Below are 16,473 nucleotides of genomic sequence, written 5' to 3' on the forward strand. Positions count from 1 at the left end.
GTAAAAAAATTGTTATAGGTACAGATGATTTACTCAACAAATAAATCAACAATTTAAGTTTTGCTGCCAGCAAATCCTAAGGAGAGGTGAGGTTATTACTTTGACAGACTCAAGATATAAAGATCTACTCAACAATTTAAGTTTGTTAGTTTTTTTGAGCGTTGTCCGAGATGTTGAACCCTTCAAATGGGTAATTATTTCATTCTTACGGACTAACAGGCTTTATTTTTTCTTCATCTTTGGAAGCAGTTGATGGATTATCAACTGTGACATTTTACTGTTTAGTAGTAGTTTCTACTGTGATATCCATCTGAAAAGTCAGAACTGTCAATGCTCATCACAGAGAAACAAAAAAGGAAAAATGATAACTCATCTGATTTAGCAAATCAAACAGGTCTTCCTCCTATTTTAAATTATCCCAAAAAGATTATCTATCTGTTGTAATAAATGGATCATTTGTGGGGGAAAATTAAAACACGAGAAAGACCTGTATGATAATTTCCAACATATGAACCATTTGTTGCAACATATGACTCATCTATTTGGAAAAAATAAAATAGTAGGAAGTCTTGATTTAATTTATCCCAACAGATAACCTATATTTTAAAGCAGATAGTTCATCTGTTGGTATAAATTAAATTAGTACGAAGACCTGTATGATTTGCTAAAATAGAAGAGACATATATTGCAATAGATAATGCATCTGATTCAATATGTTAGTCAACTGTTGCAATAAATGTATATAGATGTGTCATTTGTTGAAATAGATATGTCTGTTTGTTTGTTGGAACGAATGATATATATTCACCTTCTTCAGCTCATGCTGCTTTGTTGTGGCCCTTGTACATTGATCAAAGGTGCAACACAAAGACAGGGGAGTTTCAATTTTGCTTTTTTCGATGCTTGATGATGTCTCAAAAATTTCTTTTCTTTTTCTCTTATCCGCCTTAATCTCTTATGGAGTGTATGGATTTGAAATCCTCTTTTATGGAATGACACCCCTCTTAGATATCAATTCATTTACAGAAGCAGTTAATGCATTAATAACATTAATCACTCCATTATGTTTCGCCTTGCAGCTTGACATTTGCATGCAAAATATTCACTAGGTGGGGAAAAATCTGTATAACCAGTATGATCATAATCATAATGGTTTGTTGTTTCAAAATTATAAGAGGATCATCATTATCCCCAACAACAACACACCTACCACTACCACTACTACCATCAACAACAATAAGCCCACCCTCCAAAATTATTTTTCTTATGATGGTTGTTGCTTCAAACAATTTCTTTTTTATTCTATCAATGACCTTAGGGTCCGATAAAGTTTGTACAAATCGTAAAGTAAGAGAAAATGACATCTTCAATTTTCAATTGGTCGAAACAAGCCACAGATGCACAATCCAAAATAAATTAGTACATATATTAGAATGATGATTAGATCATTTAAAAAAATTATTAATTAAAACAAAAAATTAATTAGAATTAGACTGGGTTGAAGAGATAATTTTTTTTTGCATTTTTTCAGTTTTAACTATAGCCATCTCAAGATTCTCGGACATGAATCTTCTTCCTGATAGTTCACTTGTTGTCTCAAATATGAAATGACTTCAAATGCCCAAGCCTATAAAATAACTCCAATAACTCAAAAGCATTATTCAATAAAATATAAATGAATCATAATAAAAGAAATATTTACCATGAAAGCCCATGGAAAGCCATATAAGTTCATTGTTTTTAGATTTAACAGAGTCAACTAATATTTGACAGTCATTTTGAAGCTTTCATAACCCTAAGGATAGTTGTTAAATGACTCAAGATCCTCGGAGAGCTTTATTAAACCAAACGGTATGTTGTTGTTAACGTTTCTCGCCCACATAATATTATGTACAAATCAAACCAAGCACAATGATTGCTTGTGCTTCTTTGAAAGTCTCTTACCTTTCAACGCTTCTATCAATTTTTTTTGAAGCTTGGACCAACAAGGGACACCTATTCATCACTGTCACTTGACTTGCCTTGCCTTTGCCTTTTTGGGTGTGTGGAGTGCTTTTTTGGGTTAGAATAAGTATAACTTGAGAAGAAGAAGGAGGATAACATTTTATTCCAGTAACTATGACAAACTCTTTCCAACCAAAACAAACAGGGATGCCACAATAATTTATCCACACATCATCCATCTTATCTTTATTTTCATACATAAAACTATGATTGAGAAGATTATATACCATTTTAATTTGGAAACGCGCATTGTTGTCCACTGACAAATCAAGATATTTCCCAAAGCAGTTGTCCCTGAAATAAGCAACTAATTTTTATTCTCGAAGTATTTTTTGAAAGGCGTCGAAAGATTTTTTCATAGCTGACTTAACCATAAAATCACCAATTAAATCTGTGGCACCATCACACTGCATTCTCATTGGATAACTATCAATGTTGAAGGTTTTGACCAACTCTTCGGTGGAAGGGCTATTAGCATTTTGATCATCTCTTTTGAAATATTCCTCATCCCCATGTTCATTATCTTCAGCTTTTGATTGAGATATTGCTTGTAAAACAAGCTCATAGAGTGGTGGATGTAGCCTAGCTACTTTACTTGTTCCTTTACTTGGACTTGATTCAATTTATTTTTTCTTTTGGGAGCCATATTATCTAAAAATAATAGGAAAATAAAAAAATTATAATTTATTTATGCATCGTTTAAAAAGGATACAGTAAATGTAAATAATACAACAAGAAAATAGCAGTTCCAATAGATCACACATCTGGTACACCAGATATGTTATCTATTGCAACATATAACTAACCTATTGTAACAGATGAGTAATCTGTTGGATATAATAAAAATAGATCAATCATCTATTGAAGCAGATGTCTGGTCTGTGCAATAGATTATTCATTTGTCATAACATACGAGTGATCTGTAGGAACTGTTATCAACTGTCAATATTGTTTAGATTTCTTCCAATTAAAATAAAGTCTTGGACATGTTATCCCGTTGGAATAGTTGATAGGATTTTGTTCGACAGATGGTTTATCTGTTGCATCAGATGGATACTCCGATGGTAAATCTATTGCATCAGATGGTAAATCTGCTGTATCAGATGGTTAATTTGTTATATTAAATTTTTAATTTGATGGTTCATTTGTTGCATTAGATGTTTAATCTGTTGCATCGATGGTTAATACATGATTTATCTGTTGCATTAGATGGAAAATCTATTGCCTCAGATGGTTAGTTCGATGGTTCATCTGTTGCATCAGATGGTAAATTTGTTACATCAAATGGTTAATATGTTATATCTGATGGTTAATCTGTTGTATCAAATGGTTAATCTATTGCACTAGATGGTTAATTTATTGCAGAGAAAAACCACTAGCAAGACTTTGTTCAATAGAACAACAACAATATCACCATTTAATATCAAATATACCATTTTTACCAAGAACAAGAACAAATCAACTAGTAATGGGTGCAACACCAACATTGTTGTTTTATTTGTACAAACACAAACAACAAAAATCAAACTTTGAAAAATACAACAAACAACAAATAATCATATTTTACTCTGAAAAGAGAATAGAAGAAATTCCAGAAATTAGGGTTTTCTTTGGTCCTCATTTCAAATTTATGCAACAAATATGAAATTGTTAACCAATACTAGAAGAGAAGCTGACTCAAATTCCTCTTTTTTTTCCATAACCAAAAAGTCATAATCTTTTACCTATGAAAGAAGAAATCAGATGATGAAGAACTCGAGGTTTTTATCGTTGGAGAGCACTACTGTCACGTCGATTGACGGCTGAAAGTAAAAAAGAAACTCGCCCAACTATTTATCGCCAGAGGTTGAAGTAGCTGGAGATTGAAGGGAGAAATTTTTCATAACTATTACTAAGGAGAGAGTTGAGAGAAAATGTCGAGAGAGAGGAGAGAGACGGTTGATTTGGATAGGAGAGGGGTATGAGTTGATTTATATTTTTGAAAAGATTAAAAAGTTTTAAAAATATTAATTAAGTCCATAATTAACTTGATCAAGTTTCCTAATTATGTTTGATCCTTTAAGTTGGTCAATGCCACCAATCTTATATTCAAGACTTAAATGACACCTTTTCTTCAATTTTCTCTTGTTACTTTATGTCTTTCTCTTTCCCATCCCAATTTATGTTGCAGTAATATAATTTTAATAGTCAATCAAATTTTTATATTGACATATCATTTTGTGTCTATTTTATCCCTTTTTATGAAATATTATTAATTTTTTAATGCTTAGATGACCATAATAATTAATTAGGGGTGATATAGTAAAATCACAATTGAAGCAATGAAACAGATATGTCTTAAATGACTTCTAATAACTAATAGTAATATAGCAAAATTGCCATAAAAATACTTGTGGAAAAATTTTAAATGAATATCATATAAGACGCCAAGTTAATTTATAACATCAAGAGTTAATTTAGCATTTTGTGTTTATTTTACTTTTTTATAAAACATTATTAAGTTTCTAATACTCAAATGACGTATAATAATTAATTAGGGGGTGAGACAGTAAAATAATAATTGAAGCAGCTGAAGCAGACATGTCAGAAATGTATATTTTACTTTTAATATTAAACATTATTAATTTTTTAATACTTAAATGACTTATAACAGTTAATTAGGAGTGATATAGTAAAATCACGATTAAAACAGCTGAACAGACAGCATAAGCAGACATGTCGACCTCGTGTCTATTTGAGCAGCTGATCTCCCTCTTATTATAGATAGTAATTAAGCAACTTAACTCCCTCTTATTATAGATAGTAATATTATTATTTTATAATAATTGCCAGATTTTGGTTGGTCGTACCGAGTGGACATTTTTTTGGGTTTAAGGTTGGACAAGCTAAATCAAAATGACGAATTAAGTCAAACTGTGAAAAAAATATTAATTTATAGTTTAGCTTGATTGGTTTGATTATAAAACAAATCATCGTTTTTTGTTTGGTTAATATTAATCGGAAAAAGGGTTAAAAATATTTAATGTGTTTAGAAATTTTACACACACATATATATATACTAATTGCATAAGGCCCGTGCTTAAAGCCCGGGCCAAAGCTCATGATAAAGAATATAAAATTTAATTTTAGAAAAAATATAACCTAAGTCACATTTTTCTATTACATAATTAATTTAGTTTAGTGATACGTCGATTATGTCTTGTCCGATAAGTCATTATGTTTATTAAGTTTTTTCGTTCTATTTGGATAACTTTTAAAAGAATTTATTTATGAAAAAGAAAGTATGAAGGATAATTCTCAAATACTAATGGACATAGAATTCAATTTAAAATAAATAAATGGTGCGTTACATGTTTTAACAAAATTTTCACATTTGATAGATTTTTGATAAAAACTTCTCTAGGAAAATAAGTTTTTTTAGACTTATTAAAATGACTTCGTGGAAGTAGAAAAATTATATATATACTACAATTCAAATTCATTGAGTCCTTCGCTCTTCAACATACTCTGTCTTCACCCCACCAGTAGCTCCCATCCCTGCCACCCCATACTCCACCTCTCATAGTACTTATCTAAATTATATATAAATAATTTTTAAGTAATATTTACTTACATATCGAATATAAGAAAATAAGAAAGAAACACACTAATTCTTTTAAAAAATATTTATAAAATGATATTTTTTATTTTAAAAAACATGTTTGTACCAAACACACCCCAAAAGAGAATAAGTATTGTTAAAAAATAATAAATGCTCTGATTGAAAATGAGACTGTAACTTCAAAATTGCACAAATTTTACCAAAATATAAGAAAATAAGTATGCACTCTATCCAATTCATTTTTTTTACATTTGTTGATTTGACACGCCTATTAATAAGTAGATATTTAATAGGAATTCGTTTGTTTATCTCGATAATTATGATTTGAAAGTACATGATTGATAACTATTATGTTGTATAGTTACTTAATGATAAGAGTAATATTGAAAAAATTAAATTAATAAACCTCTCTTTATTTGCTAAAATAATAAGTAAAAAGAAAATTTTATTTTTGGTCAAGGGTCAAGAAAAATGAAATAGAGAGAGAAAAGGATACTCTCTCAATTTCTTTTTACTTATTTTTTTGACTTGACAAATAACTTAAGAATTTAATATATTAAGAGTAAAACATATGAAATCATCCTTATTAGAATTTTCTAACAACTTCGCCTTACGTAAGAATAGTTCCTGATTAATTATATTTTAAAAATTTAAATTTGGCTATGAATACTTTATTTAATTACTTGATAATAATAATGATAATTAATAATAATAATATAAAAAATTATAAATCTTTCATGATTTACTAAAATAATAAAGTAAAAAAAATAAATAATTTGTAAAAGAAACAAGTAAAAAAGAACAAGTAATTTAATGAGGAACAAGAAGAGATCTATAAAAAAAGTACTATGTATAGTTCAATTACAAAGATTCAAATAAAAATATCATAAAATAATAAATGAGGACAATGTAACAAAATGTATGGATAAAAAAAATAAACATGTATAGCTATTTAATTGCACAATTTTTTTTTTGAGGACTACCGAAAAAGGAGATTTTCCCTTATATATAGTTATAATTATAATATAATATAAATCCTGACAAGGATCGCCCGTTATGAGACGCCTCCCTTGACTTAATCGAGCATTTAACAGGACCTTCGACATAACCTAGACCATCACCTAGATTATTCTCACCCTACCTTAGTATTCTTGGGTAATAGATTTCTATTAAGGAATTAGCTTCATGCCTCGTTAGAGTCAACCTGAATGGTTATCCCCATACCATAGCATACTCTACGTGAATGGTTAACTACCCTGCCCATCCTGAAGAAAGTTAAGTCATAACCTACCTTGAAAAGTCGAAACTCAAGCCTGGACCTCAAATTAGGAGCTTTTCCTTTTTGTGTAGTCTCAAAACGAACTCAATTTATCAAAAAAGTAATTTGCATGTCAAAAGGATTTCAATGATACCCATATTAGCTACTTTGTTCCGAACCCAAAAATAGTTCGAAATTCATCCCTAGAGAAAAAAGAGTAAAATCAATTTTTTACTAAAGAATCAAGTTTTCCATACTTCAAGGATTCTAAATATGAAAATCCATTAAAAATAAGTTGAAATCGAAGAAAAAAATATTTTCTCACTTTACCATGTGAAACCCCGAAAATTCTAGTTTTGATCTAGTTTTAAAGATGAAATCAATCGGTAATGATAAAATAAGCTTTAGAAATTTGTCCAAGGAAGATTGAAGAAGAATCATCTTGAAAACACCAAAAACTAAAGTTTGAAGATCCAACAATGGGAAAAATAGTGAAAAACATGAGACAAAGGCTTAAATACTATTTTGGATAAATAGTGCCTTCATCGGAAACATGGCTGAACCCTTGCATTCCCGAAGGCTACCGACCCCGACCTATCGTGATCGCGGTGGTCTAGTCATGATTTCGATGAAGAACGAACCCGAACTGACCCCTACATCTTTTCGTGAGCATGCCCCTTACCTTACATTTGCGGTGATCATAGAATTTCTTCTTCACGAATGCGAAGAAGGGCTTTGCAAGCACCAGTATGAGCTAAACAACTGAAGGGAAACAATCTTAAATTCTCTGAACGGGCCCTCGAAATTTGAGACCTATAGAAATAAACCAATAATTCTACTTGGATAATTTTGATATTCTGGACTCAATGAAACCATTGAGTTTATCAAAAGTGGTCATTTTCAAAAAGTAGCCCTTAGGACCCTTTTTAGGCTAATTCAACTAGTTTCTCGTCTAAGAGGTCAAAACTCAAAATAAAGGTTTGGAACCCAAATCAACCACACTAATAACCCAAACATGATATTCTAGATCTAATGGAACTTCCAAAATCACCATCCAATGCTTGAATCACAAAATGTTGACCAAAGTTAATTTAATCACTTTCACAGTTACTCAAAGCCTCAAAATCACTCAATTTACTTTCGAACTCTTTGAGAACCATGCTAACAAACCCCATAATTCATAAATGATATATAACAACTATGGGGCAGGGCAAAAAAGTTTAAATATTAAAAAATCTAAAAATCACAACAAGGGTTGTTACATTATCCACCACTAAAATATGTGTTTGTCCTCAAATGAAAAACAAAGAAAGTAGTTGAATCAGTTAAAAGCTGGGGTATCTACTCCGTTTATCGATCTAAACTTATCATGTAGCTTCTCCTATCAGGTGATGTCTTCACTGAACCTTTACAGAGTCAATATGCTTGGACCTCAACTTCCTAGTCCATCTATTCAAGATAACAATGGGCTCCTCGTCGTAGGACAAATCATGATCTAATATAGCTGAATCCCACTGAAACACATGGGTGTCATCTAGATGGTATCACTTCAACATGGAGATATGAAACATAGAATGAACAACCGACATATATGGAGGCAAAGCTAGCACATACGCCACATCTCTAAACTTCTCAAGAATCTCAAAAGGCCTAATAAATCTTAGACTAAGTTTTTCTTTCTTCGTTAATCTCGTCACACCCTTCATGAGTGATACCTTTAATGAAACCTACTCACTAAGCATAAATTCTACATCACAAACTCATTGATCGATATAACTCTTCTGCCTACTCTGGGAAACCATAAGTCTCTATTGAATCAATCTAACTCAATACATCAAATCTCTTAACAAATTATTGCCCCAAGTCCAAACCTCCAGTGAATCAAACCATCCCACGAGGGATCTACACCTGTGCCTATACATGTCACAACCGAAACTACGGCCTGGCTGTGACAGGCATCCCAAGTCTACCGTGAACTAGAGATCACCCTTTTTGCATAGTCACAGTGAACACAATACACTAGCAGTGGCTAAATTCAAAACATATAACAAGATAGAATAATCAGAACTTAAAAAGTCTAAGAATGTCAATAACCAATACCCAGTCTACAGTAATCCACAAAGCCTTCATGACAAACTGAATCAAACATAGGTTGGGATATTCCCCGATTATAGCCAAAATAAGTCCCAAGAAAGTCTATGATAAAAGTTAAACCAAGAAGTAACGACCTTCTGGAAGAAGAAGATTCACCACTTCAAGCTGACTGTTGACAATTCGAGAATCCTATCACTAAACAGGAAAAATAGAAGTATCTCTAGTTCTTGCATCACGTGGGAACACCACATTCGGAGACGGTTAGCAGGTTGAGAGCTAGCATGTAATTCAGGGCTAAGGATAAAGTAATGACAATTCAAAATCCAGTTAAACTCAATGTGCATGTTCACATACATGCATGCATACATACACATAAACAAAATGCTGGGATAAGGAACAAGGCTTAATCATGAACTTTAAAATGTAAGCCTGGACTGTGTAGCTCAACCGTCATAAAAAGGCACCCACGGGCTATATGGGTTCAGTTCTTCCCAGCTGAAAGGGCGCTAGTGCGTGTAGCCATACGAACCAAAGAATAATTATATGTACATAAGTACCATGGAGGACTCGAACCTCCCAGTCATAAATCAAGGATGACTTAAGCATCCAGTCAATTAACATAGGGGACTCGACCCAGTTATTTAATAAGAGGTACTCAAACCACTTGGTTATTTTGACCCGCACGCCAGCAAACATGGTTTCTAGTATTGGTCCCTCGGGACCTCCACTTTCACTACTGTGCTACACAACTCTCTTTAAGACCGATTAAAATATTTTTCACACATTTCTATTAATTGAACCAATTTATTCATTAAGGCATACTGTTGGTATCATCGTGCCAACTTTATTTGCAAGCTACATTATCATGTCTTACCAATTATCTATCACATATGGGAATTAATAACCTCCTTTGGTTCAATTATTCATTCACACGGGAAATTCACAGTTCCCAAGGTTCAATTAAAAATCAATCTGTGGTTCATTAATCTTTTATGCATGCAATAGATCAAGTGAGCAAGTCAAACCATATGATGAAACCATATCTTAATATTAGTTTCACAAATGGGTTGAGGGAACATAATTTCCAAAACTATATGTCAAGTCAAAATCATCAAATTAAGGGAAAACATGACCCCTTAGTTTATTCACCATGCCCATGCACCCCATAGGTTCAAAACCATTAATAATGTATAAACAATGCATAATAAATAATGGGAAAACACTTTAAGAAACATTCATTCCAAAACCCTCAACCCCTATCAAAACCCATGTTCAAATCCACATAAACAATCATATAATTTCTCGCTTTAAGTAAAACAAGTTTAAGGGTAGAGTCACATGCCTTAATCACTAAGAAATTTGAAGAAAGAATCACCCTTGGAAGCTCTAATTGCCAACCTTGAGGAACCCTAAGTGTTTTTGCTTGAGAGAATTTGAGAGAACCTTGAGAGTTGTTTTGATTATGTTATGGATGATAATGGGGTCCCCAATAGGATTTTTAAGTCATGGGTTGCTATTAAGGAAAAAAGGAGAAATTTCCAAAGTACCCTTCATAAAATAAAACACTAAAAAACTATTGTCAGTGATCACGGGTCATCCTACGACTCGTAAGGTCTCGTTACGGCTCATCACCACAAATCGTGGCCTAGGCAGAAATATCAAGGCCCTATACTGGTTACCTTAAGAAAGGCATATTATGACTCATAATGAGTCTATATGACTCGCAACACCTAGTCGTAATGAGGATAGAACACTTGGGGCACAACACTGGTTAGCCTACTATTTAGACTACACGACTCGTATAGAGTCTTGACGACTCGCTGGGTGCCAATTGTGACCGATACAGAAAATTAGCCAAACAAACTGGTTGGGCTACGATTTAGGGTTCTACGACATGTAATGATTGCTTTGAATAAAATACTTTGAACAATAATCCTCCTCCAAGAGGAGTCTAGTCCAACCACCAACTCTTGATACATAAATGCATCCACCAATACTCAAAAACCCCTAGGATCAAGAGATGCCATCTTCTCTTTACCACTCAGCACCTTATCACGAATAACCCTTAATTTTCGATCATTAAACTGCTGAGCTCAAATATACTCCATCAATGAAGATCTAGCCTCAATATAGGCCAAAAACACGCCCAAGTATCAGAATATCAAGTCAAATCACCTGATTATCCAAAGACTAAATGTCTAAGCCATAAGACTATTGCCTTTGCAATAGATAAGCCAAACTCCTCATACTCACCGCCTTTTGACTTAAAGCATCCACTAACACATTAGCTTTACCCGAGTTATAAAGAATAGTAAGATCATAATCGTTAAGAAAATCTAACCATCTCCACTATCTCATATTAAGATCACATTCAATGAAGAAGTACTGAAGGCTATGATGTTAAAAAAAAATATCACAATAAACTCTATACAAGTAGTATCGCCAGAATTTTAACATAAATACAACAATAGCTAAATCCAATATTAAGGCTGACACCAATACCGATCCCGCCCATTCCAACCCATAGCATACCACAAAGCCTCTAACCAAAAGAGTTAGAATATCTGATTGGGACATGCCCCCAACCCTAGCCAAAACCAATATCCATAAACAAATCAGAATGTCTACAAAAATATCCATAACATGAAATGGATCCTTACGGAAAGATGGAAGCTCACCTCTTCAATCCAATATCTACCCCAAGTAAATCACTATGTAGGAGGAGTATGGCTGATTCCTGCATAGCGTGGGTATACAACTGCTAAAGAATGGTTAGCGAGTGATCGCTAGCATGAACTCAGAATAAGGATAAAATAATGCCATTAATAAAACCAAATAAAACCATCCATATGCACACAACCATACATATGTATATATATAGCCATTTTGGGAAAGGGGACAAGGTTTATCATGCCATTAAAACCTTTACTTGGGGCATGTAGCTTTGTCGTCCTAAATAACCCACAGGCTATATGGGTTCAGCTCCCCCTGCTGAAAGGGCTGGCCCCAGTGTATGAAGCCGCATGACTAGGAAAGAAGACCTGGGATAACTAGTACATCCCACAAATATAAAGTGTGCATCATGAACACGGTCACCAAGACCAACCTTACATTGGCAAATATGAGTTTCCAGTTTTGGTCCCCTTGGGACCTCCACTTTCCACGACATTGCTACACACCTCGCTATTATTGCCCAATTAAAAACATTACCAAGCAACCAACCAATACTAACTATTTATTAACCAAGGCCATTAATAGTGGTATCGTCATACCAACAATAACTTGCAAGTTTTGTCCATAGCGAACCATATATAGGTTTAAGGGATTCCATGTGACCTTCATGATTTCCAATTGACCAAAACCATGGCCACCAAGGCCTTTCACATCCATTCAAACTATTCGTACCATTTAGGGTTCCATAACCAAGTTTAAACCATGCATAAGTTCCATTAAAAAACTAATATTACAATGAAAACATTGTTAAAGGCATTTTATCAAACACATTGGGGGCATAGTATTTCTAAAACCAAAGTCCATTGCCAAAGAACCATTCCCATGCAACCAATTATCCAAAAACTCCACTAGTGGATATAAAAGCATAATTAAAACATGGGAAAACCATAACCAAGCATCTATAACTGAAATCCCCAAATCATATTTAAAAATCCAAAGTCGTTCAAATCATAAAACATTATTTAAAACCATGCCTTTATTTTCAACTAATAATGACGGAAGAGAACATGCCTTAATTGACAAAGTAGACAAAGAGAAACCACCAAAAAAATCCCTAAATTAGTCCTCTTGTTGAAACCCTAGTTTTCTTTCCTAAAAGCTTTTGAGAGAATTATAGAGTATTTAGGAAGATTTTCTAAGTGTTAATGAATAGAATAATAGGGTAAATAGCCTCCCAAGAGAGCTAGAAGTCATGGGACCTTATTAGGATAAGTTGGGAAATGATCAGAATATCCCTACTTAAGTTGCACAAAATCCATCATAGGGGCATGACTGACCCTTACGAGTCGTACCCTTCGATACGAGTGGTACCCACCACTCGTACCCTAAGCCTCAACCCTTGGACCCAACACTGTCCAGTGTACGACTCATCCTACCCAATTAGTATTGGTAACATATGATCGGTATCCTTCACCTGTATCCCTTGCAAGACTGAATCATAAAAGGTTTGAACACTGTCTACCATATGAGTCCTGGGTACGACTCGTACCCTAGCTTACGACTCCTGATGAGCTACTTGTACTTAGATCCAACTTAAGTTACAAAGTCTAAGGTTAAGTAAAGTAACCAAATGATCCGCATCTGACTATACGACTCATACTACCTAGTCATATCTATTCCAGCGACCAAAATCCATCCCATCAACAAACACTGGTCATCATACGACTGGACCATACCAACATACGACTCGTACCCATGAGTTGTATTGGGTCCAGAGACCAGGATTCCAGGAAATTTTCTAAGGTCCAAAAACCAGGGTGTTTCAGTCTTCCCCACTAGGAATATTCATCCTCAAATGACAGACAAGGTAGGGGTAACCACGCACACAAGTCATTTGAACTATCAAATATATTTCCAATATTTAACAAAGTTTGGAAACATAAAGTTAAGGATATTAATATTTCCTTTAACAAACTCAGAAAATAAAAATGCGTTGAAGACACATACCTTTCGCACAAATCCCAAGAGTGTAAAATAAATGCAGATACTTGGACTTTATGTCCTCCTACGTTTCCCATGTATCTTCTTCCATCATATGGTTTCGCCACAGAACCTTAACCAAAACCAGATATTTGGTTTGCAATCAACGAACCTGCCTATCCAAGATCTCGACTACAACCTTTTCATAAAACAACGCATCCGAGATAGCCAACCTCTCCAAAGGCAAAATCGAAGAAGGATCACCAAGGCACTTCCTCAACATGGAGACATGAAATACCGAATGAACCGAACTCAAGATAAAAGGCAACTCCAACTCATAAGAAACATTACCAATCCTCCGTAGAATCTCATAAGGACTAACATATCGGGGACTGAGCTTTTCCTTTTTACCCAATCGTACAACTCCTTTCATGGAAGATATCTTGAGAAAAACCTTATCCCCAACCTCAAACTCTAAGTCTCTATGCCTAACATCCGCATATGACTTTCGGCGACTTTAGGCAACCTTAAGCCTATCCCGAATCACCTTTACCTTTTCCATAGCCTGGTAAACCAAGTCAGAATCAAAAATATCCACCTCATTAAGCTCAAACCAGCCAATAGGAGATCTACACCTCCTACCATACAATGCCTCAAAAGGAGCCATACCAATACTAGAATGATAGCTATTGTTATAAGCAAACTCTACCAAAGGTAGATGCTCAACCCAACTGCCACCATAATAAATCACACATGCCCAAAGCATATCCTCCAATGTCAGAATAGTTGTCTCTGCTTGTCCATCCATCTGCAGATGAAAAAAAGTACTCAGACGCACCTTAGTCCCCAACCCTTTATGAAATGACTGCCAGAAGTGAGACGTAAACTGTGTTCCACGATCAGAAATAGTCATAATAGGTACCCCCATGCAGCTTCACAATTTTCTGAAGATATAACTTCGTATAATCCTTCATCGGAAAAGTAGTCTTCGCTGGCAAAAAGTGAGCAAACTTTGTCATCCTATCAATGATGACCCAAATTGAATCTTATTATTTTCGAGATCGAGGAAGTCCGGTGACAAAATCCATATTGATTATCTTTCATCTCTATTTGGGCAAAATAATCAGTTAATACAACCTACCAGGTCTCATGTGTTCAACCTTAACTTTCTGACACACCAAGCACTTGGCCACAAAATAAGCCACATCCCTCTTCATACTGTTCCACCAATACATCTCCTTGAGATTATGATACATATTCGTGGAACTGGGATGAACAACATATAGCGAATCATGCTCCTCAGCCAAAATCCTTTGCCACAAACCGTCGACATCAGAAACACACAACCTTCTTTGGTACCATAAAGTACCGTCCCCACTGATCTCAAACACCATCACCTTTTTCCCACAAACACCACCCTTGATTTTTATACAGATAGGATCAAACACTTGCTTCTCCTTGATCTCTGCATGAAGAGATGATCGAACCACTTCTTGTACCATTACACCTTCATCCTTGGAGTCCAAGAGGCGAACTCCAAGATTCCAAGCGGTGAATATCCTTCATCAATTCCCTCTTTCCTTTCTCCACATGAGCCAGAATCCAAATGGACAACCTACTAAGAGCATTAGCAACCACGTTAGCCTTACTTGGGTGATAGTGAAGACTCATATTATAGTACTTGAGAATCTCCAACCATCACCTTAGCCTAAGATTTAGCTCCTTCTGAGTGAACACATACTCTAGACTCTTATGATAAGAAAAGATATCCATGTGTACACCATACAAATAATGCCGCCATATTTTCAAAGCAAACACAACAACCAACAGCTCCAAATCATGAGTAGGATAGTTCTTCTCATGTACCTTCAACTGACTGGAAGCATAGACAATCTCCTTCCCATGCTACATCAACACACAACCAAGACCTACCCGAGATACATCATAATAAACCACGAACCCATCACTGACCTTCGACAAAGTGAGAATTAGAGTTGAAGTCAGCTTATCTTTCAACTTCTCAAAGCTCCCCTCACAAGCATCTGACCAAGAAAATTTAACCTTCTTCTGAGTCAACTTAGTCAAAGAAATAACTATCAACGAGAAGCCTTCCACAACCTGCCTATAATACCTAGCCAAGCCCAAGAAGCTCCGAATGTCGGTTGAAGTCATGGGTCAGGGCCACATCTTAACCACAACTACCTTTTGTAGATCCACCCCGATCTCCTTGCTAGAAATAATATGGTGAAGAAAAGTCACAATATTCAACCAAAACTCACACTTGGAGAACTTGACATACAACTGCTATTCCTTCAAGGTCTGCAATACCACATGGAGGTGATTAGCATGATCCACCTCACTTTTGGAATAAACCAGAATGTCATCAATGAATACAATGATGAAGAGATCCAAGAACTTCCTGAAAACCCTATCCATCAAGTCCATAAATACCGTCGGGGCATTAGTCAACCCAAATGACATCACCAAGAATTCAAGTTCCCATATCAAGTACGAAAAGCCATCTTAGGGATGTCCACCTCCCTAATCTTTAGTTGATGATACCTAGACCGAAGATATAACTTTGAAAAGAACTTGGCACCTTATAATTGATCAAACAGACCATCTATCCTTGGAAGAGGATACTTGTTCTTGACCATCACCTTATTCAACTGCATGTAGTCAATGCATATTCGAAAGGAACCATCCTTCTTGCGCTCGAACAACACCGGTGCAATACACGAGGATACACTAGGATGAATAAAACCCTTATCTAGAAGATCCTTAAGTTGCTTCTTCAATTCCCTCAACTCAGTCAGAGCCATTTTATAAGGAGGAGTAGATATTGGACGAGTGTCTGAAATGA

The sequence above is a fragment of the Capsicum annuum genome, chromosome 11 (genome assembly GCF_002878395.1).
Source record: "Capsicum annuum cultivar UCD-10X-F1 chromosome 11, UCD10Xv1.1, whole genome shotgun sequence".
In the NCBI taxonomy this organism is placed as follows: Eukaryota; Viridiplantae; Streptophyta; class Magnoliopsida; order Solanales; family Solanaceae; genus Capsicum; species Capsicum annuum.